At 39.3% G+C, this 22,289-nt stretch overlaps 1 protein-coding gene and 1 long non-coding RNA gene across 6 annotated transcripts in view; one reads left to right on the top strand and one right to left on the bottom strand.

Moving 5' to 3' along the window:
• Positions 1-11,593, bottom strand: part of PAFAH1B1 (platelet activating factor acetylhydrolase 1b regulatory subunit 1) — a 70,487-nt gene extending 58,894 nt beyond the window's left edge. For 3 of the 5 annotated variants that reach the window (XR_004972929.1, XR_004972930.1, XM_036341079.1), the window contains exon 1: positions 11,461-11,588. The gene's annotated coding sequence lies outside the window, so the exon portion shown is untranslated. Of the gene's footprint in view, positions 1-11,460 lie in introns of all 5 variants that reach the window. The other 2 variants (XM_036341081.1, XM_036341082.1) reach the window with 1 other exon arrangement.
• Positions 11,594-11,750: 157 nt separating this feature from the next.
• Positions 11,751-14,351, top strand: LOC118671935. Its single transcript, XR_004972931.1, has 2 exons — positions 11,751-12,520; positions 12,678-14,351. It is a non-coding gene; the product is annotated as an uncharacterized LOC118671935 (long non-coding RNA).
• The last annotated feature ends 7,938 nt before the right edge of the window (positions 14,352-22,289 follow it).

Genomic DNA, 22,289 nt, shown 5'->3' with positions numbered 1-22,289 from the left:
TACTTGCCAAGGAGCGTAATTTCAATTCATATCAAGAACTGGGTCGAGGGAAATTATATCCACTGGTTAGACATCAGAGGACAATCTATCTACTCTTTCAGACTGACCTCACATGATGTAGTTTGTCTTTCCATATTGAGGGTTGTTAAATATTAGACATCCATCTACCTTAGAGATATTAATGGTAATAATTTCACATAATCCTCTTTATGAGAACTCCTCTGAGAAATTCTAGTCTATAGTGCCAAGTGGGTAGCTGACTTTCTGAACTAACTGGTTTCTTTTTACCTTAAAGAAGATTGCTGGAAAACAACCTAACAGGTTTTTTTCCTCTTGCTAGTTCATTGAAAACTCAGAGTCAAATTTGTGCTGTGCCTGTAGCAAAAATATTGATATTCGGCCTAGATTCTAATTCCATTTTAGCCTTCTTCTTTCTCTTCACTTTTGTTTTTTCTTTCTCTTCACTTTTAATCTGTGGCATTTTGTAGTTTACACTTACAAATTGTCTTAAATAAAGGGTTACAAATCAAATACAGAGACTAACTTGGCAAGTAAAAGTATGAATCAGCTAAAAATAAGGTTAACAGTGGTAGAACTCAGTTTTTTAAGTGAATTCAATTAAAAACAAAATCAGCCCTAGCCGGTTTGGCTCAGTGGATAGAGAGCATCGGCCTGCAAATTGAAAGGTTCCAAGTTCGATTCTGGTCAAGGGCACATGCCCGGGTTGTACGCTCGATCCCCAGTGGGGGACTTGCAGGAGGCAGCCAAGCCATGAGTCTCTCTCCTCATGGATGTTTCTATCTCTCTCTCCCTCTTCCTTCCTCTCTGAAATCAATAGAAATACATATTTTTAAAAAATCACTAAGCAGATTTGCGGTCTGGATTCTGCACCATCCACTTGTAGCCTCTGGATAAGGTACTTAAATACAGTGCTACACGTTGGCTGGGTAGCTCAGTTGGTTAGAGCATTGTCCTGACACGCCAAGGTTGGGGGTTCGATCTCCAGTCAGGGCATATACAATAAGCAACTGATGAATGCATAAATAAGTCAAACAACAAATTAAGGTTTCTCTCACTCTAAAAAAATCAATTTAAAAACATTATTATTTTACTTTTTTGGGTTAATCCTCACACGAGGATATTTTTCCATTGATTTTTAGAGAGAGTGGAAGGGAGAGGGAGAGACAGAGAAAGAGAAACATTGATGTGAGAGACATATCGATTGGTTGCCTCCCACATGGACCCCGACCAGAGCCAGGGATGGAGCCTGTAACCAAGGTACAGGTACGTGCACTTGATTGTAATAAAAACCGAGACTCTCTGAGTCAAACCAGCTAGGGCTTTAAAAACATTTTTAAATACAGTATTGAATGTTTCTCTCTTTCCCCTCAAAAATCAATAAAAAATGTAAAAATAAAAAATACAGTGCTGAAAGGTAGGATGGTCAAGGAGATTAAACCAGTGTATGTAGATTAAACCAGTGTTCAACCCCTCTGCTTAAAACTTTTCTGGAACAAGGATTTATATCACAGCTAAAAGAACAAGTAAACATCTTTTTATTTTATTATTATTACTTTATTTCAGAGAGAAAGGGAGAGGGAGAGAGAGATAGAAACATCAATGATGAGAGAGAATCACTGATAGGTGCCTCCTGCACGGCCCTTACTGGGGATCAAGCCAGCAACTTGGGCATGTGCCCTTGACCAGAATCGAACCCAGAACCCTTCAGTCCCCAGGCTGGTGCTCTATTCACTTAGCCAAACCAGTGAGGGCAGGTAAACATCTTGCATTTGCACGGAATTTCATAATTTACGAACTCTCTTCCTATCTTTTTTATCTTCAACTGCACTGTGTGTGACATCCCTCAGACCTACTTGCACAAAAATGTAGAGATTACAAATTATCTACAGAAAACAATACAGGTAATATAAATGAGCAAAGCAGGCAAGGCTGTAATCTTTCCATACAGGACTCATTTTGTTTGCATACTAATCATATTACAATATCCTTCATTTGCAGAGAAATATGCTGTTCTTCTTTTCTTGAAAATTGCAATTGCTCAGCTGTAATTTTTTCCATTTTTATAGAAATATCTATAAAGAAGTATTTCTTCACTATAAACAACAGTGGAAGGACAATCAATAAAAGTAACAGGGAATGGCAGGGCTTTGTTTCCCTGGAAAGTTTGTGCCCATCTATAAGAGGGCAGCTGTGACTCAGCTTAGGCCAATAGTTGCCATGATAAAATGTGGGACACACTGTTGTGAGAGCTTCTAATTTTTCAGGATAATCCAAAAACAGAGACTTAAATAGCTAATTTTTAAATACTGACTCAAAAATTTTTTAACTATGCAAGGCCAAGAGAAATGCATTTACAGACTTACTTTGGCCTGCAGACTGCCAGTATGCAAACGTTGGCTCAGTACTGAGTAAATAAATACAGATTTTTGAATAGTTGAAGAGACTGAATTTATGGTCTAAAATTGATGTCAACAATATTATCCATTTTATTTAATCAATTCAAAGCATAAAAGTTACTAATTAACCTTAGAATGAATTCTGCAATGCAAAAACACTTTTATCATCTTTTCTGCAGATACCTTTCTATAGTATAACCATATATAAGAAACCATACAACACAATAAGCTAGATCTACCATTATCAGTAATATATCTAGAAAACATTTTAAGTGGGAAAAAAAATCCAGCAGTAAAATTACAGAGTGTAACACTCCTGTAAATTTTAAGCATTATTATACAATGTTTACGGATACATAAAAAGGTAAAAAACAGAACAAAAGGGAAATATACAAATTTTGTTGTTGTTAATCCTCACCCAAAGATATTTTTTTCCATTTTTTTTTAGAAAGGGAGGGCTAAAGGGAGAGGGAGACAGGGAGGGAGAGAAACATGGATGTGAGAGATACATCCATGTGAGAGAGAGACATGGATTGGTTGCCTCAAGTGGGGATGGAACCCACAACCCAGGTACATGCCCTTGAATCAAACCCAAACTCTTCAGCAGGCAGCTGAGCTCTCACAACTGAGCAACATTCAACAGGGTGAAATACACATATTTTAAGAGGAACTTTATCACTGGGAAGGTGGAGGGAGGGGAATGGAATTGGAAAGATTTGGTCCAGGACTCAACTGTAACTATGATAGTGCCTTCTAAAAAAAAAAAAACAACAAAAAATAGAAAACAAAACAACCTAATGCATCTAACTAGTTGTTTTTAAAAGAAGAGTCTAATCAATCAAGATATTGTTTTCTGTTGTAGTATTTAAAACTTTTTGAAGGAAAGACAATATGTTCAAATACTAGATCTGAACCAATGAGTAAGATACACTATTTACCTTGCTTCTCAGATCACAGCAGTCACCCTCTAAACCAGCCCCAATATAGGGAGCTTTTCTTTAAAATTCCAACACTAAATACTCTCAGAATAACTTCTAGAGGGATATATATAATTCAATTAAATAAGCTTCTTCAAAGACTCTCTGATCTTTATTTTCCAAACTATTATAAACTAGAAAAATCTTGGGGTTATTTAATTTAGTATTTCAAATTCTAAGTGAAAATTTTCTGACAATAAAGATGTAAATTGTGTTAATAAATGGGGGAGAGGAGATGAGTCTGTCTTACTGAAGAATTCTAAATAATGTATGTAAACATTCCCCTCTCTAGGACATAAAACTTGACTCTCTTTCAAAGGATAAAATAGGAGAAAAGAAAAATAGTAATTTTACAATTGAGAAAATGGCCACACTATATTAATCAAGTGATGAAGGTTAATACTACCAGTGATGTTCTATAGGTATCATATAGCCCCTCCCATGATATGATAAGTGCACTTCACCTCTAAAACAATTTTTCCAAAAAGCCATAACCCCAGCCTAATCATGAAAAAAAAAACGAAAAAACAAAAACAAAAAACAGACAAACCCAGTTTAGGGGACGTTTTATAGGTTACCTGACCAGTACTACTCAAGACTGTTAAGGTAATTAAAAAAAAAAAAGGATTAAAAAAAAAAGATAAACTGTCACAGACTAGAAAAGAATAAGGAGACATAACCAAAATGCAATGTGGTACCCTGGGTCAGATCTACAACAGAAAGAGGACAGTAATGGAAAAACTAGTGAAATCCATATAAAGTCTGGAGTTTAGCTAATAGTAAATACCAAGATTTCCAAATGTACTACAGAAATGTAAGATTGTAAGAATGGGAAAAACTGGGTGCAGAGTATATACAAGAACTGCCTTACTTTTCAACCTGTCTGTAAATCTAAAATTATTCCAAAATAAAAGATTAAAAAATGTTTTCTATGTAACACTTTCAACAATAAAGATTTTTAAAAAATTTAAACACAAAGAAATGAATACATAAAAGTTAGGTTAGTGGTCACCATGGGTGAGGACTGTGACTGGAAGGGAATGTGAGGGATTTCTTGGGTGCTGGCAATCTTGTATTGTTTGACCTGGGTGCTGGCTCAACCAATATTCATTTACAACCATTCATTAAATCATACATCTGTTTCTTAAAAAACAAAAAAGCAAAATGTGTTTCTTAAATAATATTTAAAAGTATAAACAAACATTTTCTGATCGCTAAAATAAAACTGTAAATTGTACTTTGCAGTCTAAATAAACGCTTATTTGCAGTATAATTTTATATTTAAAATGGAATTTTTCCACTTGGCATTGATTTACATAGAACTTCTTATCTACTAAGAAACTTTGAAGCCATCACTGGAATACACATAATTGATATCAAAGGGGAAAGGATCCCCAATACTAATTCTTAAGAAATATACTTAAAACTGTAAGAACCATATTTATATGTTTAAACTGTATGCTAAATTCTCTTCCTTAAGCCGTGACCAGTTTAATCTTTGCCACAGATTAAAAGTGAATTAATCACCCTGGCCAGTTGGTTGCTTGTGCTGTGCACCAAAAGGTTGCCAGTTCAATTCTCAGTCATGGCACATGCCCAGGTTGCTGGCTCCATCCCTGGTAAGAGATGCAGGAGGTAGCTGATGGATGTTAAGCTCTCATATGGATGGTTTTCTCTTTCTTTTGCTCCCCCTCCCCCTTTATCTCTCTCTAAAAAAAAAATAAACTATTAAAAAAAAGATTTCAACATTTTTAAAAAATAGTGGATTAATCACCAATGTGCAAAATCTTAAACATAAAACTTTGTATAATGCCTTCAAAAAATCAAATTCCTTAAAAATTTTTCTGATTTTTAATTTCACTCTTATCAAAAGTCAGTCTTGCAGAAAATTCCTTAACAGCCTTACTTAACTATCAATAATTCCTGTCAAACCCTGGCCGAGTGGCTCACTTGGTTGGAGCATCGTCCATATACCAAAGGGCTTCAGGCTCAATTCCGAGTCAGGGCACATACAAGGAGGCAACTGATCAATATTTCTGTCTCACATCAATGTTTCTCTCTCTTCTCTCCTCCCTCCCACCTTCCTCTCTCAATCAATTTTGTAGAAAGTTTAATAATAATAATTCTTGTCGCCCCAACCGGTTTGGTTCAGTGGATAGAGCATCGGCCTGCGGACTGAAGGGTCCCAGGTTCGATTCCAGTCAAGGGCATGCACCTTGGTTGCGGGCACATCCCCAGTAGGGGGTGTGCAGGAGGCAGCTGATCGATGTTTCTAACTCTCTATCCCTCTCCCTTCCTCTCTGCAAAAAATCAATAAAAGATATTTTTTAAAAAATAACTCTTGTCAAGGCCCTGCCAGATAGCTCAGTTGGTCAGACCAGTGTCCCAATACGCCAAGGTTGCAGGTTCGATCGCTGTGCAGGGCACATACAAAAATCAACTAATGAATGCATAAGTAAGTGAAACACCAAATCTATGTCTGTCTCTCTAAAATCAATAAGTGAAAATTAAAAAAAAAAAATTCTTGTCAACACCTAAGAGCTCAAGAGCAAATAATCAAAATGCAAAGAGCAAATAATTATAAAACACAAATGTAACTTAACTTTGTCCAGTTGGGTCAATTAACTTTTTTAAAATATATTTTATTGATTATTTACAGAGAGGAAGGGAGAGGGATAGGAAGTTAGAAATATCAATGAGAGAGAAACATCAATCAGCTGCCTCCTACACACCCCCTACTGGGGATGAGCCCGCAACCAAGGTACATGCATTTGACCGGAATCAAACCTGGGACCCTTCAGTCCTCAGGGCGACCACACTCTATCCACGGAGCCAAACTGGTGAGGGCTAATTAACTTTTTATAACATTGGGAATTGTGTGACCTTGATATAACTGTCAGAAGTGTGCTGCTGCTCCCTGGGACAACATCAAGTCTCTGTAAAGGAAGTATAAACACTTTTCCCTCCTTCACTTTACTTCGCAAGAGATCACTAGAAATTAGCTTTTGCAAAGAACTACAGGATAGCATATTTCCTTTCACATAATTCTGCACTCAATCAAATGCAACAAGTATCTACTTAATAACACTACTCTTATTTAAATATTAATTTAATATTAATGTTACTATTTTATTCACACTATCTGAATACTGCTGTATGCATGCAACAAGTCTTTATTTACTTATTACTACTGTAAAGGAACATGAGGCACTTTCTGAGAGTTCCTACGGCCTTATGCAGGCAAAAGAGTTAATACAAGACCATATGTTTAAGAAAAATGCCAATTTAAATGATGCAAGTAATAAATGACACTGATTTGCACCATTTTGGAAAAGAAATGAACAAACATATGAGTAGTCATAAAAGTTCATTTTGGCCAAAACCGGTTTGGCTCAGTGGATAGAGCGTCGGCCTGCGGACTGAGGGGTCCCAGGTTCGATTCCGGTCAAGGGCATGTACCTGGGTTGCGGGCACATCCCCAGTGGGAGATGTGCAGGAGGCGGCTGATCGATGTTTCTCTCCCATCGATGTTTCTAACTCTCTATCCCTCTCCCTTCCTCTCTGTAAAAAATCAATAAAATTTAAAAAAGGAAAAAAAAAAAAGTTCATTTTGTAAAAAAAAAAAAAAAGTTTCCTTGATCATACAAGGAATACCCAAGTGGTTCCGTGCCTATAATATTTACCTCATTCTAGCTACTAATCTCTAGCTACTAACCAAGTCTTAAGACCTTAGGAAACCAAATTCTGAGTTTCAGTAGTCTCATCCACAAAAATACTAACCTATCTCAAAAAGTAGATGACATAAGAAGTGAAAATGAGTACCACATTAAATATATTTACAAAGTTCTAGGGAAATGCTTATTACAATGCTAAATAACAACTTCAGAGGATACCGTTCCAGAAGTATCCTTGACAAATGCACATATCAACACTAACTAGGTAAATTTCACCAAAAGCCACAATCTTTTAAAGAGAAAAACAATAAATCAAAATAATAAGCCCTTATGATGTCTATATCCTATGAGTATGAAACATTTCACAAATATCAATTAAGGCTATAACTGCCATGGCAAGTTTAAAAATTATACCCATAGCAGAAGCTAAATTAAAGTTCCATTTAAATGACTAGCCCAAAGTGTCGTACCAAACCAGCAACAAAGCTAAAACAATGCAAAAAGCCTTCACTGCAATTAGCTATTAGGCTTACATAACACAGCATCTTTCTTCATGAAGAAACATTCTCAAAACGTTTTGTCTTTCTACAACTAAGTATCTTCAGGAACTGATTTTCTTTTTCTTTTCGAAACTTATATTGTATACCATTAGTTTTAAATAGAGAACGTAAGTAAAAAATACAGTTTTATAAGATAGAACAGTGGCAAAGAATTTCCAATTCAAACTTAACATTTCTCTTTTCAATGTACATAAAACAGGTTACTGTCATTATGAAATATTTTCACAACAGAGACTTAAAGACAAGTAAAAAAAAAAATCTCTTTTAGAACCACAGCCAACATAGCCAGCTGAGTTTAAAACCAAGTCTCAAGTCCCTCTGGCAACAGTGTGCATGATTCACTGCTTTAGAACTCAACTGGAAGGATTGGAAAATTCACTCTGATTGCACTAATATTAAATATTTTGTTTGGGATTTGTTAAGACATCTCCATCCCAATGTTGACAACTTCCATAGTTTTCCATTGCTTTAGTCGGTTTGGCTCAATGGATAGAGTGTCGGCCAGTGGACCAAAGGGTCCCGGGTTCAATTCTGGTTAAGGGCAAGTTCTTCAGTTGCAGGCTCCTCCCCGGCCCAGGCCCTGCAACACCTGTGCAGGAGGCAACCAATCCATGTGTTTTTCTCACATCGATATTTCTGTCTTTCCTTCCCTCTTCCACTCTCTCTAAAATCAATGGAAAAATATCCTTGGGTGAGGATTAAAAGAAAAAGAAAAAGATAAATTATGAATAATACTAACCACATGTAAACAAAAAGTAGTCATATATAGTTGATATATATTTTGTCTTTTTTATATATGTAATTCAGTACATATGAAACATGATATGATGAAAACAAGACTAAAATACAGACTGCGAAATATGGTTGTTCTAGCTAGAAAACAAAAAATGACGATACAAATCCAAATCTCTTATATACTGGAGTTTCTTTATCTGGAGAAACAGACAATAAGTAATTCTACTAAAAAATGAAATCTATCCCAATCTCATTAAAAGTTTATGAATATAGGATTATGAAGAATTTTAAAAATGGATCACATTAAGCAAAAGTTTCCACAAATATCAGATACACTAATAATCTACCAAAAAACAAACAAACAAACAAAAAACTGCTCTTGATGCACTTTTATAACTATAAATACTAGGGATAGGGATATGTCAGACATTTAACAGTGATTTGCCATTCTTAACCTTACTCATTCCTCACTATATGAACCCTCCTACTTTCTAATCACATTAAAAGTAACCAAAGCATAAAAATATAACACACACTGACAGTTATAAGTGTGTCACAATTACCACATCAACTTGACATTCTTTTCAAGGTATATTCATAGGAATGCTTGATACAAAATATTAAAGTAACCTACCCTCTCTAATGGTAGTATCTTACAGAAAGGACCCTTTCAAGGGGACAACACAAGAGCCTTTAACACTAATTATCTTATCCTTTTTTACTCCTTTTTGATATTATTTTTTTTAAATCACAGCTTTACTGTTTTAATGCAAACTAAAGTAAAAGAAAACATCTGTAGTATTCTTATTAGATTTCTGCAATATTTCCACTAATTCTTGCCAAATATTTCTGGCATTCATTAATTTATACTTACTTAACTAAAACAATAAGAACATTAATAAGGGTGTATATGTGTGTGTGTGTATCTACAGATACATACAGACAATAAGTGCCTGCTTTAGAGCAAGGACACTGCTTTTTACCTCAATTATTCAATTCCCACCTTGCCAAAAAGGTGGAAACTAAAATCATGGGATTTTTAAGATTTACCACAGAGAAATGCCTTTCTGGTAGCATAAATTAGTACCAAATAACCTTAGAAACATAAGCCAGAAACAAAATGCTATGAAAGAGCAACCTAAATCTAGCATTTCACAGCTTCTGCTCTCTTACTCCACCCAGTCTCCTAGGCTCAATGGCTGTTCATAGCCTCCACAAATGTTAGCCCGTTTTTTCAAAAGGGGGCAGGAGGGTGCCAAAATAGGGCTAGCGCCGTCAAAATCAATATATACAGAAATATTTTGTGAAAATTTGGGTTCTATTCTCTTAATTATTTATTTTAAAAATAACAGCTTCAAACTTGTTTTAGATGCTGCCCTTCTGAACAATCCAAACAATGTATAATAGAACATGAAAGAATAAATCTCCCTAAATACAAATTGCTCTTTTGCTTTAATAAAAACTGCAATTTGCAACTGCCAATTATTTTTTCAAAACTGTGTCCTCAAAGATCCCCATGAGATTAAAAGCTAGCTAATGCCTTAGGTCCAAATCAGAATTTAAGTAAAAGCTTTTTATATATTCAACATATCACCACCGACATACACAAGCAGGAAATGTTCCTGATTAAGAAGCTGGACCCTGCAGCAATCAAGCCCCGCTATAAAATAAATAAATAAAAATATAAAAATTAAGCAAATACTACTGTGACAAATGGGGAGGGATGACATTACTGGTATGAAAGCCCCAAGCACTGTCTCCTCCGCCCTAGCCTCAAAATGAAAAAAAAAAAAAAAAATCACACAAAACAATCCACCTCCCATCAAAAATATAATTCCCCAAAACGGCACGCATTCTTGGGTTAGCCTTTAAAACGTGATGAATCTCGAGGATTGTGTGTTTAAGCAGCGGTCGGAATAACAGTAATATCTTTATTCTCTCCCGATTGCCTCCTACGGGGGAGGGGGAGACCTTGGCATGACATCGCCCATTGAGAACGAGACAACAAATCTGGTGCTTCTCTTAAAAAGTACAGTTTCCTAACCCACGGATATAAATGGGACCCAAATCCCAACCCCGAGAGAAAAATCTCCTGCCCTCCTCCCAGGGAGTTTCTTGCTAAGTCACTGAGAAAGGCAAAACAACAAATAAAGCCGAGGCACCTTGCTCTCTCCTCTCAGATCCTGGAAACCTCCTCCTCCTCCTCCTCGCCACTCGAAGGCTTAGAGACAGAGTGAAAATGTGCCCACCGCCTCTTAGGCATCTCTCACCGGGGAGGCTAAGGAAGAAGGCACTGCTATTCGTTCAAGGGATGGGGAGGCCGGAGGAAGGGGATAGCTGAGGGCCTCGAAGCTCAGGGTTACCACGTCAAAAGGCAACTCCCGTTTCAGGAGCCAGTGGCAGGAAAAAAGAAAAAAAAAAAATCCTGCCCGATTTGGTGGGTGGATGCTGCAGATGGTTCGGTGGGTCGGGCCGCTGTCTGCTCAGTGGATGCAGAGGCTGGACCACGGCCCCGGGAGGCCAAGGGAAGGGGCTGGCCATCCCGACCCCATCCCGAGGACAGGTGGGGACGCGACTCCCGGGAAGCCGGTGGGTGCCGCGGCGCCCGGGGCCGCGCCCCTCCCCGCCGCCCACCGCGGGTGGCGTGGGGAAAGCGGGGTGGGCCCTCCGTGGCCGGGGACACGAGGGCCGAACCCTTTCTCCGGGATCCGAGGGCGACCTGCTCTCCACGCCCTTCCTACCCAAGAATACTTTTCTTGCTAAGTCACCGAGGGAGGAGCGCGATCCCTTCCCGGGGAGGGCCGCGGGTGAAGCGGCGGCGGCCGGGCACCCCAGGACCCGGGTCGGGGAGGAGGGGAGCGAGGGCAGCGCCCTTCCCGGCCCTGTTCCCCCTCCTCTCGAGTGTCTCACTCAACGGCCGCCGCGGCCGCCATTTTGAGAGCGAGGAGAGAAGAAGAAGGAGGCGGCGGCAGGGGGAGGGGAGAATGGGAGGGAGGGGACCGGCGCAGCCACATCGTCAGGCCGCCGGGCTCGGCCCGCAGCCGCCCGAGCGCAGCGGAGAAGACAGAGAGAAGGGCGGAGACCCTCGTCGCCTTACCCGAGCGCTGCACCGCCGCCTCCGCAGGGCCTCTTCCGTCCTTCACTCCCATCCACCGGCGGGGGAGGGGGAGAGGGAGAGGGAAGGGAAGAAGGAGGGAGGGAGGGGAGGAGGGAGGGGAGGATGGCGCGCTGGGCCCGGGCCCGGGGAGGGGGAGGGGAGCGGCAGCTCCTCAGCCGTTCCGGGGCGCGAACCCAGGCCCGGCGCTCGCGGTTTCTCTCGCTCGCGCCCGAGCGCTCCCCTTCTTCTCTTTTTCGCTCCCTAGACCCCGGGGTCGCTACTCATTCGCTCGCTCACTCGCTATCTCGGCCGCCAGACGCCGCCGCCGCCGCCGCCCCGCCGCTCTAGCTCCGTCTGTCACAGGAGCTGCCCCAACGCCCTGACGTCACCGCGCCGCCGCCGCTGCCGCCGCCGCCCCAGACCCGTCGGGAAGGAGGGGGGCGGGAGAGGAGGCGGAGCTGCGGCGCATGCGCCGGCCTGGCCGGGCTCCGGGCAGCGCTGGCTTCCGCTGAGCCGGCGGTACCCTGGAGCCGGTGAGCGAGGTGGCGCACGAGCCGCTGCTTCTCGCGCCCTGCGCGCCTCCGTAACCTTCGAAATAGTCTCTCGGTTCTCTTTCCCTAGACCCTGGTGTGATTGTTCGGGCCCATGACGAACTCCCCGCCCTGTTCTTGCCGATAAACAACAATCTCCCCAGTTGCGCCCACCAACAGCGGGACCCTCTAGCATCCGTGGAGTCCGGGGCCCCGATAGGCTTCGGAATAAAGCCGACTCTGGGCCACGCCGTCGACCCTTCTACTTCCAGCTTTCGAGTTTATTACCTAGTTTGGGGCTGTGCGTTGGAAGCAGGTTGGGTTCGCTTGGGGAGAAGAGCCGTTGAGGTTAAAAGGCTGATGGAATGCCCAATTGTCTTCACTTTTATTATAGATTTTTAATTGGGGCAATTTGCTTTTAGATGTGATTCAGCTATTCTTTTCCTTAGTCTCTCTCACACACACATCTGAGAATCTGAAAGTCTCAAAACTGAAGCCCAAGAAAAGATCTGGAACTTTACCCTTACAAGGTGTGTGTGTGTGTTTGCTAAATTATGGGCTGAAATACTGATAACAAAGAAGTCTGGGGAATTTGTAGTCCGTTTATTCACACAGAGACGTATGATTTAAAAGAGGCCGGATTGGAGGTTCTGAATCATTTAACATGGGATATTCTTTTAATAACAGGTATCTAGTGTGGTTATTTCATCAATAATTTTCATTGTCCAAGGAAACTCTTTTCCTGAAACATGTAAGTTTAAGGTTATGTTCATTGATTTTATTACTTCCCTTTATGTCGGTAAATACATACACCGCCTTCGGAGAAGCAGCTGAGTTAATGAAAGAAATAATTTGGGTATGAATCCTGGATGAGCCGCTTACCAGAAGTATGACCTTGGCTAAATTACTCTCTCTGGCCTGGGCTTCTCATGAAATAGACTTAGTAAATAACTAATTTGTAAGGCTTTTGTGAGAATTAGAGGATGCTGCATGTGTAAAGTAGACTGCCTTAGTTAGGAATCACAGGTAACTCGTGTAACCGTTACTGTAGCTTGGTACCAACACAGGTTTCCTTTTATCAAAAAAGGTCGTCTCTATCCCTGGAGGTGTTCAAGAGGAACAGGAGTGAATTGCCTGGAGGGTTTGGTTTTCTCCTTGATGAAGGCAGAGAAGGAAATCAAATGGTCTCTGCAAGGTCTTTTTCAGATTTACAGTTAAGGGGTTCTCTAGTTAGATAAGGACAAAACGAGGGATAGAGAAGTCTGTGCTACATCCAGTAACAGGAAATAAACATGAAATAAATTAACATCTCTTCTTCTAAAAATCTACTTTCGGTTCATTTCTGTCTTTTAAAATATTATTTATTGTTGCCTGATATCACACTTCTTAATATTTAATTGGCTGAGTAAATCAGTTCTTTATTTTTTAAGCCAGAATATGTATATTTTATTTTTATTTTATTATTTTCTTTATTGATTAAGGAATTACATATGTGTCCTTATCCCCTCGTTGAGTTCTTTATTGTCTTAAATGAATGTTCCAAAAGCCAACACAATTGTCCAGAATAATCTTAGGATCACATTAATAAACACTGATTTAATGCAAATTGGTAGCACTAATCCCTATAAACCTTGAGTTAATAGACTCATATGTTTACAATATTTTAAAATCTGTATTATGTAATTATGTACTAAATTGAGACCAGGTTTTATTTTTATAACAATCCTTAAGAAACATACACCAATAAACCTGCTTGGAAGGAATGTGTAAAAACTTTCTTCCTCAATAATAATTTTTCAGAACAGAAATAAAACTGTTATATGCTTGATATGGAGCAATGTGCTCTGCTTCTGTGCACTTTCTTTTCAGTCGCTAAAATAATAGCTCTATCTTATTGAACACTTGTCTATTGAGACTGTAGAATTAGGACATCTATGCTATCAATCATAATTCATAAGGACTTACACAGGTCCTACGAGAATGCATCCACCAGGAAACATTTAATAATGAATATTTTAGATGATGTTTCTTGAAAAAAAAAGTATAAACATCCATTTTACTTACAGCCCAAGGAAAGATCTGAAACTAACAATCCCCCCATTCATTTGCATTGCAAATCTATATTTTTCAAGTAAACATTTCCAAAATGGAAACATTTGTTTTAATTGTTGCAGTAAAATTGGTGTTAGTTTAAACAGTGCTGCAAATAAGCTGATTGGAAGAAACACTCCAAAAATATTGCTATTGGGGAGAGGACAAAATGTCTTCTAAAAGTAGCTCCAGAGCTAAAATCTGTTTACAATGAACACAAATGTTAAAATATTGTTTTGATAATTAAACTGTCTCCTGTTTATAGACAAATACATTGTTGTGTGTGTATATTTGATAGAAAGCAATTACTAAATGGTGAGAAGGTAGCTCTCAGGCCTACAAGTTATATGTATCATTTGAAAGAAGGCCATGACCCAACTGGTAAGAGACTCACTCCAGGAGATTTTAGCTAATTGATTATGTACTTGCATTTTCCCAAAGCATGGACATGTAAATGAGGGCAAGTCCAACTAAATCAGTCATTCTTCATCTCAGCATCATGACATCCTTATGTGTCGTAAACATTGGGAGGCCAAAGAAACAAAGAATATTAAAAGAGGTGAGCCTGGCCAATGTGGCTCGGTGGTTGAGCATCTGCCAATGAACCAGAATGTCACTGTTTGATTCCCAGTCAGGGCACATGCTGGGGTTTTGGCCTCAACCCCCAGTAGGGGTTGTGCAGGAGGCAGCCAATCAATGATTCTCATCATTGATGTTTCTATTTCTCTCTCCCCATCCCTTCCTCTCTCTGAAATAAATAAAAACATTAAAAAAAAAATAGAGGTGAAACTCCCAGCCTGGACTTGAAGCAATATTTAGAAACAGCAGTTTGTAATCTAAAAAATTAAATATACATACATATATATGTATGTATATATAGAGGGAGATATAGGTAGAGAGAGAAATAATTTTAAAGTGCTAACTTAAAGAAACAATGCAAAAAGATGTATCAACCTGGCTAGTGTGGCTCCGTAGGTTGAGCATCATCCAGTGCACTGTAAGGTGGCCGATCTGATTCCTGGTGAGGGCACATGCCCAGGTTACGGGTTCAGTCTCCGGTTGGGTCGTGTACAGGAGGCAACCAATTGATGATTGATGTTTCTCTCTCTCTCTCTCCCTCTACATTTCTCTCCAGGATCAATTTAAAAAATATTTTAAAAATAGATGTATTGCCATGACGGGTTTGGCTCAGTGGATAGAGCGTTGGCCTGCAGACTGAAGGGTCCCGGGTTCAATTCTGGTCAAGGGCATATACCTTGGTTGTGGGCATGTCCCCAGTGTGGGGTGTGCAGGAGGCAGCTGATCGATGTTTCTCTCTCATCGATGTTTCTGACTATCTCCCTCCCTCCCTCTCTGTAAAAAAAAAATCAATAAAATATATTTAAAAAAAGAATTAGATGTATCAAATTCATTCTAGATTTCACTACAGTAGAACAGGCAAAGGAGGAAAACTTTCTTCCCTTTTGTGCCTGTATACCTAATAAAGTAAAAGATTAACTCTTACTTAATGGACTTAATGTTTTTATGAAGGAAGTGATTTAAAGCAGACCTTTAAAAATGACTAAAGTTTTTAAATGACTAAAATTTTAATTAATTCATTCAATGTATATTTATTGAATGCCTTCTAAGTACCAGACCCTGTGCTGGATGCTGAGTATGCACAGTGAACCAAACAGAATTCCTGAGCTCGTGGAGTTTATATTCTGGCAGAAGACAGGGGGAAAAGGAGACAAAGCTATAAAAGCAATAAACAGTAATGAGGTGGAGAAAAACAGTGACTACCTTAGTGGTAAGGGGCATTTTTGAGGAATGAGTGAGATTTAAGCTGATACTTGAGTAGCCAAGGGATTCCAGATGAAGGAACAGCAAGTGCAAAGGCCCTGAGGCAGGAAATGAAAGAATGCCCAGGCAGATGGAGTGAAATGACGGTGAGGAAGGAGGCCTCATGACTGGTCCAGGAGACATCATTCATATTCTACTCCCTGAAAAACCCAGCAGAGAAAAAAGCAGGAGATAAGATCAGAGAGACAGATAGGAATCAGATCATGCAGGGCCTTGAGAACATAGTAAGGAGTTTGGATTTCCTTTTTATAGTTGTGGATAAAGAAAGGAAGGGAGGGAGGGAGGGAAGAAGAGAGGAAGGAAGGAGGGAAGGGAAAGAAGAAAGGAAAGAAAGAAACAAAGGAAGAAAGGAGGGAGGAACAGAGGGAGAAAAGAAAGGGCTTTTAACAAATAGTTATATTGTTTTGCCTTTTTAATATGGAAAATTTCAAGTATATAAGAAAGTAGGGCCGAGGCCGGTTTGGCTCAGTGGATGGAGCGTCGGCCTGCGAACTGAGGGGTCCCGGGTTCGATTCCGGTCAGGGGCATGTGCCTGGGCTGCGGGCACATCCCCGGTGGGAGATGTGCAGGAGGTGGCTGATCGATGTTTCTCTCCCATCGATGTTTCTGGCTCTCTGTCTCTCTCCCTTCCTCTCTCTAGAAAATCAATAAAATATATTAAAAAAAAAAAAAAAAGAAAGTAGGCAGAATCTATGTATATAAAAGCCTAAGCGACCAAACAACCGGTTGACCAGGCGCTATGATGCGCACTGACCACAGGAGCTCAACCCAGGAGCTGCCACCTGGTGGTCAGTGCACTCCCGCAGCCAACCTCCTGCAGCAGGCCAACCTCCCACAGTCCCTCAGCCAGCTGACCCCGATTGGCCCTGATGGACCCCAATCGCTGGCCAGGCCGTAGGACCCCACCCATGCACGGATTTGTGCGCCGGGCCTCTAGTTAAATAATAAAACCTCATATACCCATCCTCAGATTTCACAATTATAAACTCATGCCTAACTTGTTTAATCTATATTCCCACTCATTTTCCCCTCATTATTTTTTAAAAGATTACTTAATTGATTTTTAGAGAGAGGGGAAGGGAGAGGATGATAGAAACATCAATGTGATAGAGAAACATCAATTGGCTGCCTCCTGCATACCCACAACCAGGGATCAAACCCCAACCCAGGCATGTGCCCTGACCAGGAATTGAACTGGGAACCTTTTGGTTCACAGAACAATGCCCAACCAACTGAGCCACACCAGCCAGGTCTCCCCTTCTTATTTTGAAGCACATGCCAGATATCACATTATTTCACTCATTAACAGTTTAGTATATACCTCTCCTTAAAAAACTTTAAAAACAATCACAGCACCATAATTACACCTACAAGGATAACAATAATTTCTTTTTCTTTTTTTTTTTATTGCTAAAAGTATTACAAAGGGTATTACATATGTGTCTTTTTTTTTTCCCCCGCCACAATAATTTCTTAAGGATATTTGATCATCAAAGACATTGAGTGATACAAAGTAATGGGGAAATTGGACAAGCAATACAATTAAGCAATCTTGGATAATAGGACTCTCCTGGATTATTTGAGATTGGCCCACAATTTTCTTATGGGATAAATTAAAAGGTTAATATAGCCCTGGCTGGTGTTGTTTAGTGGTTAGAATGAAGGTCCTGTAGACCGAAGGGTGGCGAGTTTGATTCCCAGTCAAGGGTACGTACCTGGGTTTTGGTGCAGGAGGCAACCAGTCTATGTGTGTGTGTGTGTTTCCCTCTCCCCATCCCACTCTCTCTGAAAATCAATGGATAAGGACACATATGTAATACCTTAATCAATAAAGAAATTAAAAAAAAAAAAGAGCCCTGGCCGGTTTGGCTCAATGGATAGAGCTCGGCCTGAGGACTGAAGGGTCCCAGGTTCGGTTCCTGTTGAGGGCACATGTCCCGGTTGCAGCTGGATCCCCAGTGGGGGGTGTGCAGAGGCAGCCCAATGATTCTCTCTCATCATTGATGTTTCTATCTCTCTTTCCCTCTCCCTTTCTCTCTGAAATCAATAAAAATATATTTTTAAAAAAGAAAATCAATGGAAAAAAATATCCTCTAGTGAGGATTAACAATAAAATTAATATAAACAATTGGTCTTTTATCCAATTGAAATTAATATTACTATTATAACTGATTTGCACCGCATATAAGTGTCAACAGCTAAAATTTCACACAGTAAAATGTTTTATCTGCAAAACTTAACCCAGGAAAATTGCATGTAGTCAAAATCATGACCACAAAAGGCTTTCACAGTAACAGAAACCATAAAAAAGAGACTTAAGAAAGCATGATAAATATTTCAAATTTCCTTTGTAAAATTATTACAGGAAGAAAAACAATCTCAATGAGAATAACGAAAATAACTGAGTTAAAATAAAAATGAAAGTTGGAAGTGGTATAACTGCTAATAAATATATTTCCCTAAAAATTCACTGAAGTTAGTGTAATTCTGACTAAAACTTTTCACCCTAGCCGGTGTGGCTCTGTGGATAGAGCATTGGCCTGCGGACTGACGGGTCCAGGGTTTGATTCCAGCCAAGAGCACATGCCTGGGTTGTAGGCTCGGTCCCCAGTAGGGAGTATGCAGGAGGTAGCCAATCAATGATTCTCTCTCATCCTTGATGTTTCAATCTCTCTCTCCCTCTCCCTTCCTCTCTGAAATCAATAAAAAAAAAATTTTTATGGATTCACAAATGAGTCAACATGTCCTTGAGGTCAATACATAACAGTAAAACTATGTTTCATAGTATAGGGCACCACTGTCCAATAGACATATATTATGAAACATGAAGTACTATAATTTGAAATTTTGTAATAGCCACATTTTAAAAAGGAAAGGGGTGAAATTTTCTTTTTTTATATTCTTTTAAAATCCAATGTATACATTTTACACTTATAGTGTATCCAAATCCACACTAACCATATTTCAAGTGTTTAGTAACCCATGTGACTAGTGGCAACCAGATTGGATAGTACAGGTCTGGGGGAAGGCAATGCAGATAGAAAGAATGGTTTGAGCAAAGGTATGATGTTAAAAATGTGGAAGGCATATTCTGGGAACAAGAAATGGCTCCAGTATAGTATCTGAAAAAGAGTGTATGAGAGAGGGTGGAGGTAGATGGAGGGTTGTGGAGGGGGCTGTAAGACTGGGAAGATCATTTGGACTGGAAGGTTTTGATGATCTTGAGGCTAGTCTGTCCTGTTTGCTATGGAGCTGCCTATATTGTCTTTGTGTAAGACCATAAACCAATAACCTTCTTTTTCCAAAGAGAACTTGCTCTATTCCCTTCGATAACACACTCCTTTCCCCTCCCAGTTGCTATTTCTACTGTCCCTCCTTCCACTATTGACTGTACAGAGAAAGGAAGGACTGAATTCCAGCTCTCCAAATGATGGTCCAGAAAACCACTAATGCTAAGTTATACTAAAACATACCCTAAATCATGGTTTTCATACTTTCCCTTTTTTTCCCAAAAGCTTAGTTTTCCAAACAAAATATTGTACAAAATGCCACATACATTTTTTTTAAAGCAAACAAAAACAGAACTTCCCTGTTTACTGTTTTTGCTGTTTTAATATCTATTTATTGATTTTAGAGAGAGAGAAAGAGAGAGAAACATCGATTTGTTGTTCCACTTATTTATGCATTCATTGGTTGCTTCTTGTATGTGCCTGACTGGAAATCAAATCCTAACCAACTGTGCTACCTGGCAAGGGTCTAAATCTTAATAATTTTTAACTGAAGGTTAAAAGTCAAAAATTTCCCGTGTCATTAAATAATCTTCAAAAGCACCATCTTTTAATGGTTAATAAGTATCTCATTGGGGGAGGGGGAATGGGAGATATCTGTAATACTATCAACAATAAAAAATATATTTTTAAAAAATCTCATTGTATTTGTTTTTCAAAGGGCCTCTATAGGTATTTTGGATGGGACAGTCCTTTTTATTTTTGAATTGAACTTTTTATTTTGACACAATTATAGATATAATAATAGAAAGATTCTTTATACCCTTATACTCTACCTAATAGTAACATCTTGCAAAACTATAATACAATATCCTAACTAGGATCTTGACATTGATACAATTAACATAGAAAACATTTCAATCAACAGAACCCCTCACCTTTCCCTTCCATAACCAGTCACATCTACTTCCCTCCCACCCCAGCCCCTTAACCCCTGACAACCACTAATCTGTTCTTCACTCTCTAGAATTTTGTCAATTTAAGAATGTTATTTAAATGGAATCAAATAGTATGTAAGCCAGTCCTTTGGAGATTGGCTTTTTTTACTAAGCGTGATCATCTGGAGATTGATCTAAGTTGTTGGGTATATTCAGTCGTTTATTTCCTTTTTCTTTTTTAAATATGTTTTTATTGATTTGAGAGAGAGAGAGAGAGAGAGAGAGGAAGGTAGAGGGAGAGAGAAAGAAACATGGATCTGCTGCCTCCTGCACACTCCCCACTGGGGATTGAGCCCACAACCCACGCATGTGTCCTGACTGGAATTGAACCGGCGACCTCTTGGTGCATGGGAAGACACTGACTCAGAGGTAAGCACCTTCAACAAAACTTCTCTATGTATATTCAGGTATATATTTCTGAGTGTATATACTTGGATTTTGAAAAATAAAATTAGGATCATAATACATTATTATCCTGCAAAATATTTTCTAAAATTAACAAAATAGCATGGACTGATTTCCAGGTTGGTACTAGAGATCTATTTTATTCTCTTTAATGGCCTCACAGTATTTCATAGCAGAAATGTGCCATAACTTACTTAACTATACCCTACTGATGAATTAAGTTATTTTAAAATTTTTTGCTATTATAAACAAAGTACTTTTTAAAATATAGTTTATTGATTTTTTACAGAAAAGAAGGGAGAGGGATAGAGAGTTAGAAACATCGATGAGAGAGAAACATCGATCAGCTGCCTCCTACACACCCCCTACTGGGGATGTGCCCGCAACCAAGGTACATGCCCCTGACTGGAATCGAACCCGGGACCCCTCAGTCCGCAGGCCGATGCTCTCCACTGAGCCAAACAGGTTCGGCATAAACAAAGTACTTTAATGAATACCTTTCTTTTAGAGTTGAAATAGCTAGGTCAAAGGGTTTGCAATTTAAAACTTGTCACAGATGCTCTCAGATTATCCTTCAAATTTACCTACCAATTTACAATCATAGGATTTGAGAACATCCATTTATCCATATTCTCACCAACAATGAAATATTATAAATTCTTGCAACTTTTGACTATCTGGTAAATGAAATAAAAACTAAAAGTCATTATTTGTAGATTATATGATTACTTACCTGGGAAAACCAAGAAAATTAACTAAAAAACAACAACAAAATTAAGTTTTGACCAACGAGCCAAGGTGTGTGAGAAGGAAAGCACTTTCATACCTACAGGAAGTATAAATTGTACTTTGGAGGGCAGTTTCTCAGTCTGAGTCAGAAACATTAAAAACATGCATCTCTTCTGACCCAGCAATCAAAACCCATGGTTTTTTCCCTGGAGAAATAAAGAAATGTGCAAAGATTTAGCTGCAATAATTTTTACTGAAGCATGGCTTATAGCTTGCAAACAACCTATATGTCTAAAAACAAGGGACTAGTTATGTGATGGCTCATTCATACAGTTACGCACAACACACCCATTAGAAGTGATCATGTACATCAAAATTTGTTGACAAGTTAATGTTTTCATATTATAGTGCTCAGTTTAAAAGATCACAAAATAGTATATAAATATGATACCAATAAAAATGTGTATAAATAGTCCTAAATTACCCATCAAATTTATTTTTATCAAATTTAGTCTCCTCTAAAGGTAAATTCTTTCTTGAAGGCAAAGCCAAAACAGCCATCCAAATGTAAGCTTAGTATCGGACATCTCAGCTAAGCTACCGGGAGTAGATGCAAATATAAAACTCAGAGATAATCCTAACATAAAAAGAAATGCTCGTTCTGGGACCTTAAAATGAGGCTTCTTAATGAAATTAGCAGCTGTTTGAATAATCTCTCTGTGTTTGTTTATAAAGAGCACAAACTCTACCAGCATCTTCCAAGATTATTTTAAGTGCCCCCAGGGACCTTAGGAACCCCATATTGCCCCTGCCATTTAGATGCTTATCCACTGGTTGGACAAATCCAAACAAGCTGCTGTCAGCTAAACATTGTAGTGCCCCCAGCAAAAAGGCGGGTCAGTGTTTGCTCTGAGACAATTCCCTGTCTTCCGAAAGCACGAATCAGCCCCATTGTCCCACCAGCCTCGGTGCACCACGCATTCTGCTCTTCACAGCGAATGACAAAG

This window comes from Myotis myotis, unplaced genomic scaffold, assembly GCF_014108235.1.
Source record: "Myotis myotis isolate mMyoMyo1 unplaced genomic scaffold, mMyoMyo1.p scaffold_m19_p_17, whole genome shotgun sequence".
NCBI classification, from domain to species: Eukaryota; Metazoa; Chordata; class Mammalia; order Chiroptera; family Vespertilionidae; genus Myotis; species Myotis myotis.
Note: the sequence above shows the minus strand (reverse complement) of the source record. Positions and strands in the feature narration are given on the sequence as shown.